Here is a 25,185-nt window from a genome sequence, read left to right as displayed (position 1 = left end):
TTATGACTGAGCAACTTCATCATTTACTGGGCAAGGTAGATCTATGGCACACAACTCATCAACACAAAGATGATTTCTAGAATATCAGGAAATATTATCTTCAGATGGTGTGCTTGAATATTATGAAGGAAAGAAGCCACTACTCCACCGATCTTTAATGATGTTAGACCTGTGCTTAGTCACAGGCTACCAGGTGGCACAGAGGCTCCTATTGCTTACTGTTCTAGTATAGTTCTTCCGCTGAAGGAACTATCTACAATGACAGTGAAGCTGTTAGAGGAGTCAAGAAATTTCACAATTATCTGTATAGTGATGTCTTTGTAATTCACACTGAGCACAAATCTCTTTGGGGTACCTTCTCTAATGGCAAGTCAACTTTCTCACGCTGTCATTTTGTATGCAGCACTGGTTTCTTTGGCTTACTGGTTATGACTATAGATTTGTTTATAAGTCAGGAAGAACAATAACTAACACTGATGTTCTGGGTAGCCTGTCATGTCAAACTCTAGATTTCATTGTGCTGTTGGAAGGTTTGATCCTCGCGGCACTACACAATGCAGTCTTTCAGGCTAATCAGTTGCAAGACTGGCTGCCTGACTTCTCAAACTAGCTTTTGTTTTAACCTGAGCATGGAAGAGTTGGCCTGCTAAGGGGCTGCCAGAAAAATGTAAGCCATTTGAAAACCATCAACATGAGATGTTTGCCCATAAAGAATATCTTCTATGGATAAATCATGTTGTTATTCCAGAAGGGGTTTATAAAGCCATTTTAATCACCCTACATGCAGCACATTCTTGAATTCCTCACCTGAAACCTTGGGCTAGAAGTTGTGTCTGGTAGTCTGGAATTGATTTGGACACTGAACTGACTGTATGTGCCAGGCTACCTAATGTAGATACCAAGGGCATCTACTTTGGAAGTGACCAAGAAGCCTTGTTTAAGACTTCATATTGACTTTGCAGGACCATTTCAAGGAAAGAATTTCCTAACTATGATGAACTCTTACTCTAAATTTCTGCAGGTAGCTTTAGAACTCTCTCAAACATCTCTTGTAGTGATTATAGCACTACAGAACTGGATTGCCATCTTCTCAGACTGTGGATCTGTGCTCATGTCATCTGAGTTGATATAATTTATAGTCAGAAACTTTATTTGAGCTGTCACAATTGTGTTTCTTCATCCCCAAGAACTTGGTCAAGTGGAACTAATGGTGTAGACAACCAAGGATACCCTGAATTCTTGAAGAAGCCAACATATCTTGCTAAACTTCTCCTTGCATATGTGCTATTCTTTGCATCAAAAACTGCTCTTGCACCAGAATTACTCTTTCCCCAGACAATTTGCCAATGACTCTTCCCTTCCCTTCCCTTCCCTTCCCTTCCCTTCCCTTCCCTTCCCTTCCCTTCCCTTCCCTTCCCTTCCCTTCCCTTCCCTTCCCTTATTATTTTGAATAAACAGTTTTGTTTCAATTGGAGATCTTGAAAAATGATTTGGATAAGGTTTGGACAGTACTATGGCATAGCCAAGAGCCATCTCAGCTGTTCCTGGGCTAATAAGACACTGCACTCCACTACCTCCATGTTCTAGGTGTATCTAAGCAGGTGCACCTGAGTTCCTAAGCTCCAGTGTACCAGATGATATCCAATATAGCTAAGACATTTAAGTCCCATAAAGAGCATTTAAAAGAAATTCTCATACAATGCCTCCTTAAAAGATGATCCAAAATATTCAGAAATGATTACTTCTTTGTTTCAGTCCTACACTACTGCCTGCAAATTAGATAAAATTCCATATGTAACTAAAAAAAAGCTAGCAGAATCAATGGCTATCTCCTTTTGCCAGGTATGAAGTCAGCTGGTCCTCAGAGCAAGGGGGAACTCTGCAGAATAAGCAAAACAAAACATACCATCATGAACCAAATAATGTTCTTTAAAAACCCACTTTTTTGCCATTGTTTTGGTGGTGTTGTTCCAGTGTATATAACTTTATACTTCCTTACACTGAACTGCATTTACTGTACCATTTTAATGTCCAGGGCCTCAGATTAGAACGATTCTTTTAGAACTCTAACATCTATTATTTTAACCACATTCAATAATTGGACAGTGTCTTACAGTTGACAGGACCTCACTGAAGCTAAGGAAGGTCAGGACTGGTTGGTACTTGGATGAGAGCCCTCCAGGGAATAATAGGGCGGCAGGGTAATTGGAAAGACGAAAGAAAGAAATCCCAGAAGGCCACTCCCATATTACTGGCAAGAGAACTATATAAAGATGTCCATGCATCATGAGAAGCTGAGCTTGACTTGAAGGAGACTTTACCTTATCTCTATGTAAATTTGATACCATCACATCAGAGACTTGGCCACTCAACTCTACCGAATGCAATTCCCCTGCTTACACTTCACCATTGCAAAACCTGTCTGTATACATCCTCTGTTTCCTTTGTTTTAACCAGTTACCAATCCATAAGAAGACTTCTTCTACAATGCAGTTTGGTAAAGAAGCCAGTTGTAAAGATTGTTCTAAACACTTTTGAAAATCCAAAAAAAGATCCACCAAATAGGATTGAAGTGTTTGAAATATTTGTAGAAAATAATTCCTTGCACTCAGAGTGACATGGATGCCCCTTACACTTTCATCAAGACATCCTTTTCACCTTTAAAGTACTCTGATATATAAAGAGAAAATGGGGTGAACCTTACAGCATCTTCTATAGAAGAAACACATGTGCTTTTCTTTAGGAGTACTGTATTTGGGGACTGGTATAAAACAGCTGAGTGTGGAGTGTTCCTGTTTGCTATTCTAATCAGTTACTCATGTGCTGTGCTAGAATATTTCATTCCTTTTCTCATCTGGTTTGATTTTTCCCTCCCAACAATCCTCCAGCATGGGGTAGCTTCTGAACAAACTTGGTTCTCTTGTGGCTGTTTTTGAAATCTTCTCCCTTAGGATTTCAGCCCCCATATCAATCTTGCTCACCAAACCTCTGGTACTCCCCTCCCTTGTGTGTGGATGGCTCTATTTGGTTGCATAAGAGCTACACTTTTTGCTAAACTTTGGAAAGTAAGAGAATGAAGTGTGCACCAACATCTTTTTGGCTTTTGGTGCTGGGTCTCTGTGACATTCATATGTACCAGCCAGTTTACTGGCTTGCAGTTTGTGAATCACACAGCAATCACTACCCACAAACTGTAACCAACGGAAGAATGTTCTGCAGAAGCGTGCAATACTGCCTTCCCAAAATTACAAGCTATCCAGTTCTCTTACGCGTAAATAAACAGGAACTTTGTTCTGTCAAAGCCCCTCTTCTTTCCAAGGGCTTGTTAAGCCACGAATTGGCTGCCAATCCTATCATCTTCAAGATCGTACTGTGCCCTGGAACACTGGGGATAGATTCGCTAAAGTTTCACTTTGCAATGACTGTGTTTACAAAAACATATTTAAAAAATGTGTCATCCTGTTCACCAACATCTTCATAGCGGACTTGGGATCCCACTGTGTCAGTTAGAGAGCACAGGCACCAGGCCTTTTAAAGCTTCTCGGAAATTGTTGAGATTTTGTGGCAAGGTGAATGGAAACCAGTAAAGGTAATTATGATTAGCTAGTGGTTTACCATAGAAGTTAAGAATAAAAATGCACTTACTTTAAAAAAAAAAATCCCCCACATATTATTTCTTTCTATCTTTTTTTTTTTTTTTTTTTGCTAGGGAGCCCTTTCAATGCAGGATTGATCTTGGCATTAGAAGGCCATCGTGTGGTTAGCAATAAGTGGAATGAATCTTGTGGACTAGACAGGCTAGCAAGAAGGAGAAGATAACATACACACTGGTGCAGAGGAGTCCAACATATCAAGGCAACCCTGCATAGGGGAAGGCTTTGTTAAAGAAAAGATGTGGCCTATCTGGGAGAACCATAGATTCCTGGAGGTCTTTAACTCTAACTCCTTACTTGGTGCCGGATCCACTAAAACATTTTGGACATATGGCTTTCCAGCTTCTGTCTGAAGACGTTCAATGAAAGGGAGCATACCTCTTCATGAAGCATACTATTCCACTACAGTAGTTAGTAGCTCTAACTATAACGAAATTCCTCTTAATGCTTAACCTGAATCTACTTCTCTCTAATTTTGATCCAGTGGTTCTGGTCCTGCCCTCCAAAGTGGTAAAGAACAAGTCTACTCCCTCCTCTATATCACAATACTTTTGATATCTAAAGGTTGCTATTGTATCTCCTCCCAGGCTAAACATACCCATTTCCTTTAACTAGTCTTCATAGGACTTGATTTCCAGTCCACCCAACATCTTGGTAGCCCTCCTTTGAATTTGTTGTCCTTTTTAGGCTGCAGTGTCCAGAAGCAGACATATTATTCCAAGAGGGGCTCTGACCAGAACAGAGTAGAGTGGGACAATGACTTCCTGGGATTTGGACTTGGTGTTGTTGTATTGCATCTCAAAAGTAGCATTTGCCTTTTTAACAATTACATCATACTATCTATGATAAAGTAACTTGCGAATTTGGCTACAATGTGCCTTCAGAAATAGCTGCCTCATTCTACATTGCATTACAGTGTGGGTACTTATGCCAATTCATATTTCCTCCTTCTCCCCAAAACTCACCTACAGCCATTCTTATGAGTGGTGATGATGATAACTCTTCCCGAAAGGAACTGAAAACAGTCACTGGCTCTTATTTTGGACACCAGAAAGAGCTCCTTAATTCCCAAAGAGTAAGCAGGCAATTTTAGTTGAGAGATGGGGCCTTTAGCTAAATCAGTTCCTTCTATAAATGTTGTTTACAAACTGGAGGGAGTTCAGACAAAAGTAACCAAGGAGTTATGTTTATGGATGGAAGAAGATTGATTTATGACTAGAGATCACATTTGGCTCAGTAGAGACTAAGGCAGTAGGAGAGCTTCGGAAATCTTCCAGAAAAGTGAAAGGAGGAATTACCACAAAGTGGGAGGAATACTCACCATCTGAATTTTTCCAAAGTTTGAGTATAGTATGAATAAGCATATATCTATCACTATTAACTAATAAAAAATGACACAGTTATAGCCATCTAATAGCCAATGTAACTGCTTCGGCTTTATATTTTCAAGAGAGATGATGATGATGATGATGATGATGATGATGATGATGATGATGATGATGATATCACAGCAGATGGCAACATCTGGCTGACCCTGCCTGATCCTGAAAAAGCTAAAAAGTGTTGGACTTGGTTAGTACTTAGATGTGAGGGGATAGCACTAGGAATCCTAGGGCTGGGAGGTAGAAAACACATCCCAGGAGAAGTAGGAAAACACTTCTGTCTTGTTTCCAAGAAAACTACATGGACTTGACAGGTGTGGGGCTTGACCTGAAGGAGAAAATAGGAATAACAACAACAGCAATAATAATAAGCCCTTGACTTTATAACCACTTTGATTCAGTTGTGCCTATGACTATGGGTCCATTTATATAACATGGCCAGGGCAAAATTTTGCTTATTTGCAAACATGCCTAATGTTCTTTCCCATCAAGCACTACAACTGAAAATGATCAGTGGCTTTTTTAAAAATAGTTTTTATTAAAAAGAGATTTATAAATATTTAAAAAACTACCAAAACATAGAAGAAGAAATAGAAAAAGAAAAATATTATAAAAGGGTAAAAGAAAAAGCGAATAACCAAAAAGCAAGAAAAAGAAAGATATCTAAAGAAGCGACTTCCGATCTTCTTTGCAGCAGTTACAAACGTAGCAATTACCATCTCCACTCTCCCATATTGCATATCGTCATTCCCTTCTTCCCATAAACAAACCTTTTAAATCAATAAATCCTGAAATCAGCGGTTCGTTTTTATCCATTTTCAGCAAACAGTCTATAAAGGGTTTCTAGTCTTTTATAAATGTAAGTAGTTCCCTCTTTGATCAAACAAGTCAATTTGCCATTTCTGCAAACTCAGCCATCTTCACAATCCATTCCTCCATTATTGGTAATGATCAGTGGTTTGTTTTAAGGCTGGCCTGTCATGTGGCTGGCCGGTGCAATGTGGCTTCTTCTGTTGAGAAAAGTCAAAAACTAAACCAACCGTTAGTATAAGTTTGTTTATGGATTCTTTCTCTTGCTTCTTCTAATATAGAATAAATGTTTGTGCTGGGTCATAAAATATCTTTAAACAAACATAGAGAGAAGTTTGCTGCCATGCTTCTCAAAGGGAGGAGCCCTAGATGCATGCCATGTGTGGAACTTCTAATGAACCTTCTACAAAATTAAGATGGGTGCCCAGCTTACCAGCTCTGATCTAATACAACTTTGATTTGTGTATCCCTGCCTGCTAGTTTCTGAGAAAGCCTGTCTTACTTTGCAGATCTGGAGGTGCAAACACCCCAGTTTATCCCCAAAAGTTAATCATATATGTCACTGGGGGTTTGAATTAACGTCTAAGAGACTTATTAAGCCACTTACTACTAGGGAAGCATTCAGATCAGACAAATACAGAGGTTAGTTGTCTATTTGGCTGCTTGCTTCCTACTTGAGCCATAATAAACATCCCTCAGTTTATATTCTTGTGACATGCCTAGGCTAACAATCTTCCAGGCTATGCTATTAGCAATATAAACTACCATGTGTAGCCATGCTTTGGCCTTGTTCAGGGCTGTGGCTGGCACTGGCTAGCTGTGCTGGCCGACTCAGGCACTAAACTTTTTTACATCCATGGGTGTGTGTGTACATATACATGCTCAGATTGGCTTTACAGTCCAGGATTCCCTTATTTGGGAAATGTGGTATCTTTTAAGCTAAACCGAAGACCTGGAAATGAAGAGGAGAAAGAACGATTCCTGCTAGTTGCTGTAAAGTTCTCCTGACACCTAGGTTGTATATCTCCACCCAAGCCCAAACCCGGTGTTTAGAGTTAAAAGCATCTAATTTCAGCATAGTTCCATCTTTGACCCTGGATGGAGTTGCTCTCCCCTTGAAGAAGCAGGTTTGCAATCAGGAGATCTCTTAGATTTGTGGCTCTCCTAGAGCATCAAGTTGAATTTGTGGCTAGGTAGACTTTTGGCCAGCTTGGAATAGCATGCCATTTTCAACCCATCCTGGAAAGAGATGTGCTGCAAGAGTCATTTATTCCCTTGGCTACTGCAATTTGCTCTACATGGGTCTGTTCCTGAAGACCACTTAGAAGCTACATGTGATGGAGATTGCAACTGCCTCCTTGATGATAGGTGAGAATCATGTTAACACTTTGATTGTGGGAACTGCATTGATTACCAGGTTGTTTCAGAGTGTAAATCAAGGTGCTGGTGAATATTTATGGAGCTCTATATGGCTTGTTGTGTCCCTGGGTAGTTCCGTACTCACCTAATACGGAACCCAGAGGAGATAGGTGGAGTAGTACCCTGATACTGAGTCTTCTTTACATTGCCATCTCCTTTGAGAACTATCTGCCTCCTAAAGTCAGGCTAATACTTTCCTTATTAATATTTAGGAGGGCACTTAAAATGTTGCTCCGCTGCAGAGCCTTCTTGGCATAAATGTCACATACTAGGTTGTGACTGTTGGCCAGAGGTTTATATGAAAGGTGGTATGATAATTGATGTTAACTACAGTTTGTTTTGATCGTAATTTCAATTTTGTTTATGCTTAATTTTTGTACCAAAGTGTAAGCCTCCCAAAGTGAGGTGTCATATAAGATCTAGCAATAAAATCCATAAAACAAAAAAGTGTTTTCTTGGAGTTACATACATTCCTCCTTTCTCTGGGAGCTCCAGAGGGTTTCCATAGGGATTTTTCTTTATTTTGTCCCCACAGTGACAGTCTGGGCTGAGAGTGTGTGATTGCCCCAACTCACCCAATGAACTTCCATGCTGTGAGTGGAACTGAACCTGGATCTCTCCAATTTTAGTCTAACACAGTGTTGTTCAAACTTGGCAACTTTAAGGTGTGTGGACTTCAGCTCCCAGAATTCCCCAGCCAGCATGCTGGCTGGGGAATTTTGGGAGCTGAAGTTCACACACCTTAAAGTTGCCAAGTTTGAAAAACACTGGTCTAATACCTTAACCCCCATTACCCTAGCTGCCAAAGGTGATTAAGCCTGTACAAGGTGAGCTTTGCCTCAGAGAACAGACAATATGTAGAAAGAGGCCACACAATTGATCCGGAATTCAAAAAAGCTTCTCATTGCTTTGAATCCTGCCCATTATCACTTACTTGGATCACTTGCAAAAGCCAGAAGAGGCTTCCATGCAAGTGCTGCACGTGTGCAGAAGCCTCTTCCACCTTTTGCAAATGCTGAAGAGAAGTAGAGCAAAGCAATGTAGTGGCTTCTGTTTGCTTTTAGAAGGGGGAGGGCTACACAGCTTGTCCAGACACCTTTGAGGAGCATTTTGGTTCAGGCTTTTATGGCACTGAAGCACCCCCCCCCCAAATATTAGCATGGTTCTGATTTTTTTTTTTTTTCAGAAAGTATGTTTAAAAATATTCAGTGTAAACCATTTATAGGCCACATTGCAGAGAAAAGGCTATATAGTTCAACATAAAAGTAAAGTAATTGTATATAGATCCATCATAGGAAAGAGACTGAGACAGAGAAGAGAAAGATAGTGACTCCTGTACTGAATTGCAACCAGAATGAATTTCAGCTTTTTGTCCTAGATATTTAGACTTTTTGCATATCCAGGCTGATAGTGTGCTAATCTATTGACCTGCTACATCACTGCTTGGTTAAGAAAGGAAAGGTTAGAAGCTGTTCTTCGAACTTGATATAACTGTTGCCCAACATGGGTCCTAACCTGTTTGGACTGAAACTTGCAAAAAAAAAAAATTTTGTAGAGTACATAACAACTCAGTAAAATAAGATTAAACACACATGGTCCAAACAGCTCTAAACAAACCTCTTTCTTCATTCAGAAAGGGTCCTTCAGATCTTACTTTCAACGTTATGATCAGTCCAGATGTTCTTTCAGTTCCTTAATTCCAGGCAATAGGATGAAAACAGCAATTGGCAAGTTAAGGATTTGCAGTTTGAACTCCTGTTGGAGCTAACTATGACAGCCTGCAAATAAAACAGGATAGAAGTTTATTCTCCATTTCCTTACAATTCAAGCTATATAAATGTATTAATTCAATTTTTAAGATGATCAGTTATGCATAGTTCAAAGGCTCTAGAAACAAAATTGCAGGAAAAGCTGGTGTTAAAAGGAGACAGGATATTTCATGACAAAGTTGTCATCCTCCTCCTCCTCCTCCTCCTCCTCCTCAGCTATTGGCGGAAGCTGTGAAGAAGGTAAATATCATCCCAGACAAGTTGCTTGTCCTCTGCTTATCTCACCCCCAAACAGTTTCCTCACACCTTTGATAAAAACTGAATAATCAATTGGGCATTACAAGAGGGTTGCAATACTACCCAAGCTTATTACAAGTTCACATTGTCAGAATCAATGGGACCAAGTTCAACAGAACTATATTTAAGTTGGAAACATAATATTAGTATATCTATATATTTCTCTTTCAGACATCTAACTCTCTGGAAATTCATCATGCTTTTTCTATTTGTTAAAAGTGAGTATTACCTGCTGCTGAAAATCCCTTCTTGTTTCACTAGGAGAGTCATGCTAGCTCATGGTGGCAAAAAACCAGAAGGAGTCTGATAGCAGCTTTTCCAAATAACAAATTTTATTAAGAGACATAAGCTTTCATGAGATGGATCTGATTAAGTTACACATTGTGAAAGCTTACGCTTCTTAATAAAATGCATTATCCAAAAAGGTCCTACTGGCTTCCTTATAATGTTTTGCTTCTTGTTTCATGCATGTGATAGCTACATTTTAACATCTTCTCTATGAGGTACCATACAGTGCAGTACCAAATGTGACACATTTGTAATTGGTAATGAGCAATATGTAACGGTCCCCACCCCTTTTTTATAATATTTAATTCTAGGCCAGTCTAAACACGATGGGCAGAGAACATAATATTATCCTAACAGCCATAAAATAGGGAACACACTTCTGGAAGGTAAATGGATTGAAGAAATGCTGACCCCTTTTCTGTCTACCTTCTGTGCTCAAGGTCAGTGTAAACCAGTAAAAAGAGAGATGGGTTTGGCCAGCTGTGCCGCTGATTCTAGTCTGGAGAGAGCATTACAAGTTTTTGCTGCTTCTACCAACAAGGGGGTTTGGAGGGACATACATTTTATTGCTTTTATTACTTGGGGGGCAATGGTACTATTCTGCATACTCCACAGTCTACTTCTGGGTGGGCCCACCATACCCACTTGCTGCCAGCGATGCGACTCCTTTGCAGTGTGAGTGGAAGAGAGAGCTCCCTTGCTATTGTTTATTCCCACTTCACCCTGTAGCCTTCCTTGGTACTATTTGTTCTACTGAGACATCCAAGGTATGGAGGAGAAGCATGGTGCTCCCACTGCTGCTTGCGAGCCCTCCTCTGCACCTGTGGACCATCAGTCGGGCTATTTCTGAACAGAGGCCCAGGAAACTTTTGAAAAAATGCTAAACCTCTCTCCAGAAATAGTCAGGCTGGCAGCTGCACATGTGGTAGAGGGGCAAGGATGGAGCAGGAGGAGGCATTGGGAATGCCCCTTCCCATTTTACCCAGGGACCATCCTCTGCAGGGGGGACCTGTCAGTCAGGTCAAGCAATTTGGGGACACGGGTTGAGCATCCTCTCAGAAGAATCCTGGGCCCATTTTCAGAAATTGCCAGACTGGTCACACACAGCATCTTCCTTTTTGCAACCCGTTGGATGGAGAACTGGACATGAGCTCAACCCACCATTCAAAGCCCCTCCATCCCCCCACCCCCCATATAAAGGAGAGCAACGGTTGGCTGTTTTCCCTGCTGGCAGGGAAGCAAAGCCACGACTATTCATCAGTGCCTTTCCTGGCCAAACAGGAATCAGGGATCAGGGCAGCCAGTTTTATGCTGGCTAAAGGACTGGTGGATTGCACTGTAACATGCCTGTAGCCCCAATCCTTCTAAAGGAGTACCAAGTTTGGTATTTTTTTCATTTCAGTGAAGGAAGAAGTTCCTTATCAACAACAGCAACGACAACAAAGAAAAGTGGGGGCGTCTTTTTTCTTTTTGCTCCTCTCTGCTTTTAGACACCCCAACATGGGAACGGAAAACCTTTATTTGGCAGTAGGGGGAAAGAAGATGTGCATGAAAAGACTTGGCATTCATCAAGCATTCAAGCACTTGGCTCAGGTTGAGTTGCTGCGCATTTTCTGTGTCGGTGCTTAGAAAGTGTTGTGATTTAAAGGAATAACATGGGGCACGTATGCCTATAAATGGAAGCTGGCCTCGAAATGAGTCAGGCTGGCTTCTGCCAAGGCAAACAAGAGGAAAGCAGCTGGTCTCAAAGCAACGGGAACCTAGCAAAATCCAAGTCTGTTGAATCATAGTTCTACGTTAGTTTTTAACTTCATTTGAAAGCTACATAAACACAGGCTTTGTATTAATAACAAAGTCAGCTTGGAAGTATGAAGGCCTTCTGGGAAGCTCATCCTTCTGGACAGAATTAAGGGGAAGGAATGGCTGTTAGTGGCCCTTTGTAAAGTTTTAAATGTCTGGGAACCGTTGCAGCATGAAACCATGACAAGGCATCAGCGGAGGTTTAATAGGGTTGCTTCTAAGCAGAATTTAGAACACTGCTTTGTGCATTTGCATTCAGAAATAAAACCCATTTTACGTGATAGGAATTAATTCCTGGAGAAGTATGTATTGGATTGTAATCATTTTCCTCTTGAAAGCATTGCTAGGGCTGCTTAAGTAAGTAGGCAAATCAGTAAAAAAGTTGAGCTGAAATGGACTTTGTCTATTCAATTCTTGGCCAAAGTTAAGAATTCATATTAAATCAATATCTACACACCTTGATCTTTTTGGATTTTCTACAATGTCCCAATCCAAGTTTGCTTGGAGGCGCTATGGGGAGAGGAAGGAAGTTACCCTAAATCAACATCAGAAAACATTCCAAGCCATGGTTGCCTTCTTCTATCAGAGAAAAAAATATGACTAGACCAATTCTCCCTCCATATCCCCGAAACACACATATTTATTGGAAATTTGTTAGGCAGGCATATATTCCACAGAGCTGAAATCACCTTGCAGTTTCTCCAAGGTTTTGTATCTCTGTGAAAGAGATGCCTGTTTTTCCATCTTATTTTCTACCTTATCTTATACCTCCTCCTGTTTTTCTAATCATTTCTTTCAAATTTCTCAGGATGGTGCTTTGAGCTTACTTTGCACTGGCAGTGGCAAAGTGTGCTCCTGCTGGGATTCATGTCTGTTACAGTACATATCTTTCCATCTCTCTGCAGCCTCCCTGGCTGCCCACTCTTCCCCATCTGAGGGCTGCCAAGTTATGTTTTCCTTGGAATTTAATGGAAGGTAGGGAGGCCAGGAAGGTTAGAGACTCCCAGGGATATGGCTGTTCAATGACATGCAGGACATTTACAAAGATCTCTTGTCAAAAGGACTTATTGTTAAAACAAATTCTCATTTCTCAATTTGAATGAAAACTGATGGGCAAAAATGCAGGACATTCCTCTATGGCACTAGCCTACTTCTGAACCCAAACACTGCTAGGGAGATTGGTTTTCTCCTTATGTGTAGTTTAGGCCTATAAGCAACTTTCAGAATCACAGACTCAGGTCAGAGGTCCCAGGTAGAAGCAATGAATTCTAAGCAAAGTACTTCAGATTTTAGAAAAAGAAGCATTATAAATCTCTGATTGCTCTATATTTGCATTTTCCCCTCGAGTGCTTGGACAGATCATATTTCAGTTTGCTTGATTTGCCTAACATTTATATCAAGAGAGATGTTGCAACACCATTCAATCAGTAATGGTCCGAGCCAACCCAGAGAAATAATGCTGTGTGTGGGAATATATTCTAGCTTTTTTTGGTGAGGTTTGATATTCAATATGAAATATATTATTTTAAATTGGTGAAATCACAGATTTTTTTAAAAAATACTCTGCTGCTTGACTTCAGTCATTCTCCCTCTCCCTTAGATACTGATGCTGTGGATTAGTTCTTGAAAACAAATTTTTCTAGTTTGATACCAACTAATCAGATTGCAGATTCTTTCTAGCTTGATATCAACCAATCAGAACATATTAACATAATACTATATAATCTGTTTGACTTATAATGACATAACTGAGAACAAACAAAGACCTATCATCACCTCTTTTTATGAGTCATCCAGGTGATATTTCATGCTTTGTTTCAATGCAGTGAACCACTAAGAATCAACACCCCAATCTAATAGCAGTCATACACAGGTAGAGAAATACTAACTGCATTAGAAAGTGCATGTTGAAGTGCCTGGGTTCATACAGTACACTAAGATATAACTGGTTTAGGCTTGACTTAACATGTTGTATGAACCAAACCAGTTGGGATTGATTTGGTAAACATGGTTAAACTGGCTTAGCACAATCTGTGAATTAGATTTTTGAAACTGGACAACTACCTGCTATTAGCTTGGGGTAAACTAAAAGACCTTGATTTGCCTTACCCATGAGATGTTTCAACGTCACCCTGATATTTATTTCCCTGGAAAAAAATGCTGAAAATTATGGGAGGTTCATTTCATGGGAGATGTGTATGAAAATGTTCATCAAATGTTCTCATGATTTGGCTTAGCATAAGTCCTGGCAAATGTGACTTCCAGCTAATTAAATTAATCAATATTCTGATCCCAGGGATTATTCTGAGTCTCTCAACAAACACAACAGTTTGCAACATTTTGACTAATGTATCTCAAGTATATGATTTGATTTCCACTTGAGAGTTTCGGAGTGCTAGCCATTGGTTTCTCTTAATAAGTTACAGCTCACTGCACTGGATATTTTTCCAAGAGCAGGAAGAAAGGACACTGTGGTTATGATATTATTGTAACCTGAATATGGGGTTGGGAACACATCTTCTACAAAGCAATCTTTTCATCTTCTGCTTCAGCCAAGGACACTGTCTTTATAAAGCACTTGTCAGTGCCACAGTCCCTTCAGTAACCAGCAATGCTGTCTCTGTAGGAGCCCACCACAAAACTTTTCAGAAGATGTCTGTTTCAAGCAAGGGTGGGGATTCTTCTACCTCTTTTTCTAAAAAAGTATTTCCTGTCCTTTTGAGGAGTCTCTGAACTGTACTGATAGTTTGCTTTTGGTGAATCCGCTCCTCGCAAATTCATTTCGGACCAGAACTTTACCAATATGGGGTGTGATTTTGATCCATAATATCTGGATCAGATTCCTGGGATCACTGATCTCCTGACTTCTTGGACAGTGGGAAGGTGGGAATTAAAGTCATGAGACCTCCCAGAGCATTTTGATTTCATCCCTTCTCAGTCCTAGCAAGTATGGTCAGTGGCAAGGGCTGGTGAAAACTGTAATCCCAAATACCTGAAGATACCAAGGCCTGTTCTAGCCCCAGCTTAAACTGGTGACCCAGCAACTAGTTCTGGATTTACTTTATTGTATGCATGCCCGCTTGGCCTTCTGGGACCTAAAGTTGGCACGCATTTTATCCTTACAGCAACAGGCAAGGAAAGTTAATGCAAGCAATATTAATTAGCTACAGATCATCCAGTGTGCTCAAGGGCTGTGTTGAGTCTCCTGGGCCCAGTCCAATCTCTTAATTTCAGGGTCATTTGTTGGCAAGGAAAGGGAAAAGACATAAGAATCTCTCATATGCAAAAACTGTGGCCTCCAAAACCAGCTGGGGGAGGTAAAAAAAAGTCAAGATAGCAGCTTTGACTGCATAATCAAAGCCCTGCCTCCTTTTTATATAGATCAGACATAAAAAAGGGGCAAGGCTTTGATTATGTGGTTGCAGCTGCCATCCTGACTTTTTCGACCTTCCTGGGTCACAGCAGGAATAATTTTCATACACTAGATAAGGTCTCAACTGCTTATTTCCAATACCCTTTAGCCTTAAAAAAACCAATTGGCTATGTTCTCAGGAAGAAATTGTGCTCCAAAAGTCCTAAACTGAAATCCACAAACATTTCCTTTCCTTTTCCTCTTTCAAAACCTTCTCTCTCAACCTCATCTCTCTTTCTTTAAGGAACCTGCTGTGCCTCTGTTCTTACTTTTTTCACTGCACAAGTTCCCAACTGGGAAAACAAGATAATTTCCACAATAGTTTAAATATTTGTTTTTCATATTGCTGAAGTGCACTTATCTATCTCCTACTTCCATGCCTTCAGAGACAGATGTCTTACAGAAGTTGGCAAAGGAAGAGTTTATGAGCATGGAAAAAAGTGATGCAAAAAAAAAAAAAAGTTCTTTGCTAACATACAAAATAGCATTATTCTGGATCAGGCTATGTACTGTATGTCTCAAACTGGGCGAGAGACCAGCAGGGACTTGGGAAGATACCCCACAATTTGCTTCTAGAACTTGAGGTGACCCTGACTGAACTCAAAGCATGAAAATCATATGAAGTGCTGCACCATTAAACTATGGACCCTTTTTTGTTAAATGTCTACACTATATATCTATTATTGAATAGGTTTAGTAGAAAACTTCCGTGTACATTCTATTGTTTATTCAATCTTCAGTTTTCTGATGACCAGCTTGAATTCTGAGATCTCCTCTGTATACAGAAGAAAAGCAGGATTGTCCCTACATGGCTCAGGGAGCCAATTTCAGGGAAAGAAAAGAGAGTACATGGTGAGGAGAGAGCATAGATATACTGTAGATGGTTATCATATGTGGGCCTTTCATGAGGAGGACCACAGCATGTTTCTTACCAGGAAGCAGAAGAGCAACTGTCTGCTCTAAAAGAATGTGGGGTGCTTGGACATGTGTCTGCAATTCGCTAGGTATCAAACAAATCGTATGTGGTATTTTCTTTTTTTTTAATGAATAATGTTTTATTAAAAGAAGATTTTATAAAGATTTAAAAATTACAGAAACAGAAGAAGAAATAGAAAAAGAAAAATATTATAAAAGGGTAAAAGAAAAAGCAAATAACCAAAAAGCAAGAAAAAGAGATATCTAAAGAAGTGACTTCCGATCTTTGCAGCAGTTACAAACATAGCAAACATCTCCACCCTCCCATATTGTTTCCTTCTTCTCATAAACAAACCTTTTAAATCAATAAATCCTGAAATCAACCGTTCATTTTTATCCATGTTCAGCAAAAAGTCGATAAAGGGTTTCTAGTCTTTTATAAAAGTAATTGTAGTTCCCTCCTTGATCAAACAAGTCAATTTAGCCATTCCTGCAAACTCAGCCATCTTCACAATCCATTCCTCCATTACTGGTGTTTCTATAACCTTCCATCTTTGTGTATATAATAGCCTTGCTGCAATTACCATATATAAAACCAATTGTCCATAAGCCTGTGGTATTTTCTATTAAGCTAGAGGAGAGGAGGTTCAGTGAAGATGTCATGCATCATAAAATGGAATGGGAAATGGTTCAAGGAAGTAAAGTCCAAAAGGGAGATGCAAGATGAAAACGCTATCTTAAAAATCCCTGCACAGGACAACTGAATGGCACGCATATGAGGGAGCCACTGTAAGGAAAGTTGCCAACTTCCCCTGGAAAAGAGTGGATGGAGGTGCTTCCCTTTTCCCTGTCAGCCCATCTCCTAAACCCCTGTCTGCAGGGAGGTAGTCAAAAAAGTCAAGATGGTGGCTCAAAGCCCTGCCCGTTTTTTCATGTGCATCGCAACACATATAAAAAGGGATGTGGCTTTGATGGTAGAGTTGTGTATGCCATTTTGACTTTTTTGACTCCTCCAACCCTTGCCCTCACCCCAATATGTTTTCCTCCTTGAAAAGTATCATCTTTGCTCAGAAATGTCAGTGAGCACATCTAGGCTCTATGCATGGCTCTGATCTGATTGCTTTCAACATTATTTAAACCTTAGTATGGTTATATATATTAATTAATATTATATTAATATTATTAATATTAAACATTAATATTTTATATTATTATATGATACAATGGCATTTCTTATTGGGAACCCAGTGAAATGAAGAGCTGGTACTAAGGATTTCAAATTTCATTTTTTTTCCCTTATAAATTCTACAATGAACTTATAATGCTCACAGAAAATAAGGACAGAAATATAGAAAAAGGAAGAGTGGTTGTTTCTCTATGTGTGAATTTTGGGTGGAGCTTTACTAGTGAGAATAGCAGGTTTTGTATATTCAATATCTTTTTGCCAACTATCTTTCTTTCTGATGCACAACGACTTAGTAAACTGTACTTGGAATTCATCTCCGAGTTAGACATGAATGCCTCCTAGCTTAATTTCAAGTCAGCAGAAAGAAACTGAACCGTGAGTGGAAATGTGAATTGCATCAATTTCAGTCCATAGTGCAAGGAGAATTTAGACAGAAATGCAGTATTTTCCCAGAAGGGCAGTGATTAAAACTCCTACAAAACCTATTGCTTCTCATGAAGCTTCTTGCTTTAATGAGGAGAAAGCAAAAAGGCCTTGATCTTGCATTACAAAAGACGCTTGTTTTACTAATACTGCCAACTTATGCACATTTCCTGGACATAAGTCTCATTGAACACAGCGAGGCTTCCTTCTTCTGAGTCAATGATGTGTGTAATGCTACACTGCAGATGTTTTCATGTGACAAGATTTTTCTCTCCGTTTAACCAAACTAACAACTTAAAAAAAGGGATACACTGTAGGGTAAGTTAGTCTTTATCATAGAAACATAGATGGTCCTGCTAATGATTATATTGGGTATGTTTTAAAAGATTGTATATGTGCCATTCTATATATTAGTGTAAATCTAACCTTTCCTTTTTATTTCTGCTTGTCTGTATATATATTCCTTGATGGGGAGTTATCTTACTTTACAAAATGTGCAAAATGGTTCTCTTGACTTTTTCTTTCTTTTCAAAGCAAAATATTCCTGCACTTGCATAAGCTTTCTTCAGAAGTTTTTTCTCCTTTACAAAACTTCCTGGTTTTGATGATGTTGCCACAATGGGGGCTGTATCATACATTCTCACATGACACCTTAAGCCAAAGTAATTGGCTAACAACTGTCCATCCAGTTTATGGAAACTCAAAGTGCTGGCTATTTCAGATATTGAACATTGTGGTGACCATGGACTACTGGATATTTTCATCATGTAAATACTATCTGCCACATGATCCTGTGAAAAGATTGCAGACAAGTACTACATTGATGCTCTACAGCACTTTTTTTGCCTTCAGATCTGAAGTGTGTCCCAGATACAGTGAAGCAGATGCTTTAACACCCATTTCACCTAATGAAGAGTTCTTATCAACTCAAAAGATACTTATTTATTTATTTAACTTTAAGTTGTCCTAAAACCAGTATTGCCTTAAAGGGGATTATAAATGTCCTTTTGCTTCTGTTTCTTTTACCATTATCTTTGCTTAAAATGTTTTGCAACTTGGTGAAACAATATAAAATTTGCAAAATGCTCTATCCAAGTTATAGTTATCAAAGATGAAGATGAGTGAAATCACCATCTTTCAAATTTCCTTTAACTCTAAAGGAAACTTTTTTCACACTAAGAATGTGAATTGATGGGACTTCCAGGGGAAGTATGCCAAACTCTGCGAAAGTGGAGCCAACAACTGTGGCAAAGACCAAGGAACCAGTGAAGAGACCGGTTCCTTGGAACATCTCCAGATAAGGAGAGGGTGGGAGATTGCCAACATGTTCTCTGGATGGCTGTTTCTCACAAGGAGAAAGCAGAACAGTGGTTTTCTGCAGGTCTGAGTGCTCGGAGATGACGAGTTCAGCCATCTTGTTTGCAGCTGTGGTGGAGACTTTTAAAGGACACTAAGTTTGCACAACTCATTTTCTAATTACTTTAGGAAATTGCTCATTAATTACTTCTAAGCTATTAGAAACCTTCATACTGACAAGTTTGAAAATGCCAGGTGAGTCTGCCTTCAATCCTGAATGAAAGAAAAACTTAATAATAAGCTTAAGAATTTAAAGAATCTGAAATAAACAGTAAAAAGCTAAATAAGATCTTGATCTTACAAAATTATAAATGGACTAAGGATCCAAATAAGATTGGAATATTGAAACTTTTACAAGAAGATTTTGGAATTAATTATAAAGAACAAATGGCTTCTTGTGGGAAATAGATTCTTTTTTTGGTTTTTATAAGATAAAACAATCTATTTCATGATTTTAAAAACTAGACACTAGACTAAATTTTTTAGGTAGAGGAAAGGTTTACAAGCATGTGAAATGTTGCAAAGCATTGTAACAATGAAAATACTGAAGGAGGCTTTTGAAAAATGGAATTATTAAATAGTAGCCACAATATCAACTATATCAGTAATTATGTTTGCTTTTATGGATAGACTATGTCCAAAATATGTTATTGAACAAATGACATATATAGAATTTTATCTGACAAGATAGAGATGGTATCAAAAGTGGATTTATAACTGACAGGCCAAGAGAATGACTTAGAAAAGGATGTTTCACTGGATCTACAAAAAAAAAAAAAAAGTGGCTGAGGCTTTAACATTTAAAAGGGAAATACAAATGACAAATCAAGAGAGTGATCTACCTATTTTTTTCTTACTGGATTTACCAAAGAGGCTTGTTAAAGCCTTGAAGAACTCTGTGAGATGGGACAAAGAAGAAATGAAGAGAAATCAAATCCTACAACAATATTTGAATGAACTAAAGATTAAGACTGTTAGAAGTAAAAGAAAGGAATATAAAGCTGGTTTATTTGATCAAGGTTAAAACAAGATATGTTGTTACTTCTAGCAACCCTTTATGAACTTTCTGACACTAGGACTGAAAAGATGATGTTTTATGGATTTGTTTATAGATAAGAGATGGGATATAGGATGAAGAGATAAATGTTTACAATCTTAGAGGGGGTAAAGAGTCACTAAATTTGTTTATACTGATTGTGATGAAGGATGGAAGTCACTTCTTTATACATGTCTTTTCTCTTTATTATATTCTTACTTTTTCTTCTCTCTTCCTTTTTTCTTGCACTTTTTATTCCTTCTTTCTATTCTCTTTTCTTTCTTTAAGTATACTTTGTATTAGATTTTATATTATAATCAAAATTCTTAATAAAAATTATATCTGCTCCCCCCTGGAAAAAAAAGACCAAGAGTATGCATTGACTCCAAGATTCAGATTAATTTCGCATTTGTACTGCTCACTTTGACATGAGGCCTGATCCATGGGAAAAACATTACTGGTTGCTACTTTTATTCCAACAGAAGTTAGTAAAAACACAATAATATTGTCAGGGGATGAAGACTGTCCAATTTCAGAGAAAAGAAACAGCTCTTTGTTGATAATCCCCTTTATATTCTGGTAATTTATGTATTTAGTGTTTGATTTTTAAGAAGAATTATTGTAACTGTGTTATATTGCATTGGCAGGCACTGTTTCCCCTTCAGTATCAACCCTTCCTATAAAATTAATTGGCTCACAGTTTGAGGAACATTGATGTAAAGGGAGTCTTTACAAATTTGTGGGAAAGGATTCATTCTGCTGTGCCCCATCTCTTAGAGCTGGAAGGGACTGGCAAGCATGGGAAGGCAGTAGCAGGAGGAGAAAAGAGGATGATGATGAGGGCATAATGGGCCAAAGGGCCAATCTATGTGGAGGACACAACTCTACCTTCTGAGTGCAAAGAATTAACTAATCCCTCTGATTGCAAGGGAGACCTGTCAGATACTAGAACCCACTTCTTCCCCATTCTACCAATCCTAGCTTTTAGGGAGAAATACTGTCAACAACTGATACACAATAGTTGTCTTTCTGCAGTGCTAGGAAGTGTAGAATCGCTTATGAAATATCCTGGTTAGTTACTGAACGCTTTGTAGGAATTCTGCTTTCCCTCTCATGGCCAGGAATTTGATCCAATCACCTTGGATCTCTGAAATTCAGGGTAATTCACTCTCTCAATTGAGTGCCAAGAGAAGCTTTGCTTGAAATCCAACTCCAGTGGAGAGTGGTGGTTAATTAGATTGCACAAAAAAGGAGATAGTTCAACTCTCTTCACTGTCCATCCTGATCCGTTCCCATCAGTAGCTATTTACGCTTCTTAAAAAATGATGTAAAATTCCATACCTGGCTCTACAATAGTTTTGCAGAGATTCTCTTTGGTGTTGCAATCTGTTCTCCCAGCTTTCTGGAAAGAACCGTGGGACATTTCCAAATGGCAAGATTTTAAAAACTCTTTGATTATAGTGGATAATCAAAGTATAGTAATAATTCTTGTGAAATGTTCCCATGTTGTAATCAATTAGTTAATAGTTTGGAGATGAACATAATCATCTCTTGCTTTTCCTACAGTTGCAACATATTGGATACGTTTAGCCAACATTTGGTACACTCCCACTCTTTGCAGTTCTTAATAGAGTTATGTTTTATAATCTTTCAAGGTTTACAGCTCTGATAAACCCTTCAAGGGTAACTCTGTGCTGCTCACTGATTGTTACTTCCTGCTTTATTTTCACAGGCTGCATTCCACTTTCATTCCATTTATTTTCCCTGAGATTTTCTCATTGTAATGAGAATGCAATCCAAATTCAAGTGTGAGAAAACGCTTAGTCTTTCAAGGTTGTTTCCAAGCTGAACTCCTGTCATGATCTGACTCTAGATTTCCTTTGGAAGCTAAAACAGTCTCCTTTGTCCACGGGCTGGATGCATCCATGTTGACTTCTTCATTCTGAATTACATCTGCCACCATCCTTCATTTGGCTGTGAACAATATTTGGACGGTCATAAGTTCCCAGCTCTGTCACTTATGGGCTTATTCTGATTAAATAGGTTTAGGATTGGGCTGTGAATCCATTTATCCAGTTAACCCTGCATTTTATTACAGCCATCTGAGAATCATTCAAGGAATTCAGTCAATTGCCATGACCCATTCAGTATGTTTTATATTTAGATATTGGTAAACTACCAAGCTGGGCTGATTTGAAAGGACAGTGCCTCAAGCTATTTTTTGGGGTAGGGAATGAGGGAGAAAGAAGAGATCAGCAGTGCATTCTATGCCTACTTATGAAAAATAATTCCCACTGAATTCAGTAGGAATGCCAAGTAAACATATTGAAAAATTAGAAAAATGAACCAGCAAAACAAAATGCTAGAAAGGAATATTTTTGTGAAATGTTTTCTTCTCAAACTACGGCATAACACCCCCCCCCCCCCCCCCGGAACACAACAAGAACACAAGAACAGAAACACTCTTGGCTGATTACAGGGAATATTTTGAAGCTGTTATTTCTGTAAAGGGAGGCCTTACAAAGTACTCTCTGAAAGGGTACCCAGATTTCTGCACCTACTGTATTCATTGTTTTCTTATTTTGATTGTGTAAACAATTGCACAGAAATAATAAGTAGGCATTCACATTTGCAGAAAGATGACATGTTAAACCATGAAGAGGTTGTGTCAGATTCTGGTCAGTTAGGGATTCATTGTAATACAAACTTTGACCAGGCGGGCCTAAACTTTTGTATTCAACTGGAGCAAAATGGAGGATCTGTTTACAGAGGCAGGACTATTTTTAACTCTGCCTTGGTGCTCTGCTTTTGAGGATCCAGAATCACCTGGACTTTTATCTCATGTACAGTCCTTTCCTCTGTCATAACCTGATCCCAGATGACAGTCTTGGGGCTGAGGGACAATTAATGAAGACTGTCTTTTGATTTGTTATTGACTTCAGAATGGAGCTTAGATAAGGCTGGGAGAGAAATCACGTTTGTATTTTGATGTGAATTTATTCAATTACCTTTTCAGAACTTCCACAAATTTTACAACATAGTTCATAATTCAAAACATGTACAGTATACTAGAAAACTATGTGCATGAAATGGAAAATATATTCTGTTTGAGACCTGGACAAACCATCATGTTTCAGAAGTTCTGTCAAAGTGCTTTGAACTGACTATAGCTCAGCAGAAACAAAATCAGGAAAGTTTTGGTTTTTCCAGGTTTCTGATGAAACAAAATTCAGAGGGATCCCTGAGTGATCCTGCAGTAATTTTATGAACTGAGTGGGGCAAGACTGATGGGCACTGCTCCTTTCTCCTGTACTCCCCTTAGCATCTTTTTCCAGCATGGTATGTTGAAGTCCACTGAAGTTAGGCAGCCAATAAATTTAAATAAAAGTTTAATGATAATAAAATTTAAATAAAATTATTATTAAATAATAGTAATAATATTCCACTCACCTGCCTATTCCCCCACCTCTCTGATCTTAGTGCCATCTCTTCCCTCTATCCTCTTAGCTCCTGCCACTTATGTATTGGCTTGTGCTTCTGTTCCTTATTGCAATAGTCTATTACTCTGCTTCTCAACTTCAGGATGTGTGGACTTCAACAACCAGAATGCTGGCTTGGGAATTCTGGGAGTTGAAGTCCACACATCTTGAAGTAGCTATGGCTGAAAAATATTGATCTATTGGTATGGAACAGGCTACTGGCCTATTTGACGTCTCCCCCACCCCCAAATCTTCCAAGCACCTTCCCTTGTTCCCTTCCTTCCCCAGCCTCACCTCAGCCTTCACCACCACCAACTTTTTTTCTAACTTTCCCCCTCCTCCTCCCCACTGCTGCCTGAAACAACTATGTTTCTCTTGATATCCAGAACAAAACACATCCAAACCAACTTTTCAGTGCCTGAAATGGTGACAGTAGTGATAATGGTGCCACTAAAATAAAGCCCAGTGGAAGGAGTTCCTTCATAATACATTTCATGGGACTTAGGCTTCTTCAGGTATTCCAAAGCAAAACATGGCTGCTTGAAGTGACATCGTTCGGAGTTTTCTGTTGGTCCAAGCTCTGTGATTGGGCTGTTGTTTCTTGGCTTGTGATTGGTTTGCTTTAACCTCTCCCAGCCTTTCTAGTAACAATGGAGGGAGCAGTCTGGTTGATTTGTGGAGAGTTGGCATGCATGTGTATTGTAACTTGTCCCTGTATTGTTATTTATGCAATGAAGAAGAACCAAAACACAAAACACACACGTCAGTTTGAATGTTCTTCCATCAGAACACAGACAACTTGAAATGTTTGAGTGGGGTGTTTCCATTTTATGCACCCCGATGCTTAGCAGTAATGTGTATATAAATGTGGGGAAATATGCAAAAATAGAGACAGTAGGTAAAGCCCACTGTATGTTAGGGAAAAATACATCTAAAAATACATTACCTTTGGTGAAAAAACGTACATTAAGGGGAAAAAAAAATTAGTATGTTAGAAAAAAGGTGTTATAAAATGTATATATAAGAGGACTGTAGACTAAAATACACACAATATTTGTTTTAAAAAATTGATTGCAACAATATTTTGTGCCTTTAAAAAAACAACAACAACCCTAAAATGAGAAAACTGAGTGATACCACAACTGGCAGATTCACCCATCCTTGAGCATACATCTTCCATGCTTACATTCAACTTTGTATCCACAGGTCTCAAAGTTTTTATGAACCAAAAGCATAAAACCAATTGTTCCATGTGAATCTCAATCTCAGTTACATATTTACGTTTCTTTTCTCTCCTGTAAGAGTCCCATTTCTTAATGCTTTATTTTCTCCATATTCTTTTTAGAAACACCATGATCAAATGCTGAGACAGGCAAAATGAAGCCCCGTCAGAGGATTCTGATATTGAAATCTTCAAGATTTGCTACATCTGGCCAGCAGCAGGAAGGCAGGGAGACATTTGCATATTTGTCTCCTTTCTGGGAACTGCTTTTACAATAGTTCTTTTTCTGCCATTGCAGACAGCGCTGTGGAGGATGATTTAGAAATTATTCTATGGGTTTTAAGGAGGAAACTTGGGAGGGGGGGGGTCGGATTTTTGGACCTTCCCAGGCTGCCCCTTGCCATATCCTTGTAATTCCCCGCTTTTGGCCTTTCCAGAGCTGGAAAGAGTTAAACTTGAATGAAGCAGGCAGGCAAGCAAATCTCATGTTGGATTGTCCCTTCTGAGGATGGCATTTTTCCTTGCAGCTTGGAGGGGAAAATCTGACTAACCTTACACTCCTCGGATGCTCTTCTTGGGTGTCTTTAACATGCAGATTCTTTAAAATGCAAGTAGCCTTTGAACGCAATGGATCTTTTCTGATTATTAAAAGTGCCTACAGAGTGGAAGGGATGGAACATCAACTTTGGAAGAGAGATTTTTCTTAGCGCTGCAACAAGGAGGATAAAGTTAAATTAT

Source organism: Python bivittatus, unplaced genomic scaffold (assembly GCF_059951505.1).
Source record: "Python bivittatus isolate LINGU-HERP-01145 unplaced genomic scaffold, Pbiv_v1 ctg000480_np1212, whole genome shotgun sequence".
NCBI classification, from domain to species: Eukaryota; Metazoa; Chordata; class Lepidosauria; order Squamata; family Pythonidae; genus Python; species Python bivittatus.
The sequence above is the reverse complement of the archived record's forward strand: the minus strand, read 5'-3'. Positions refer to the sequence as shown.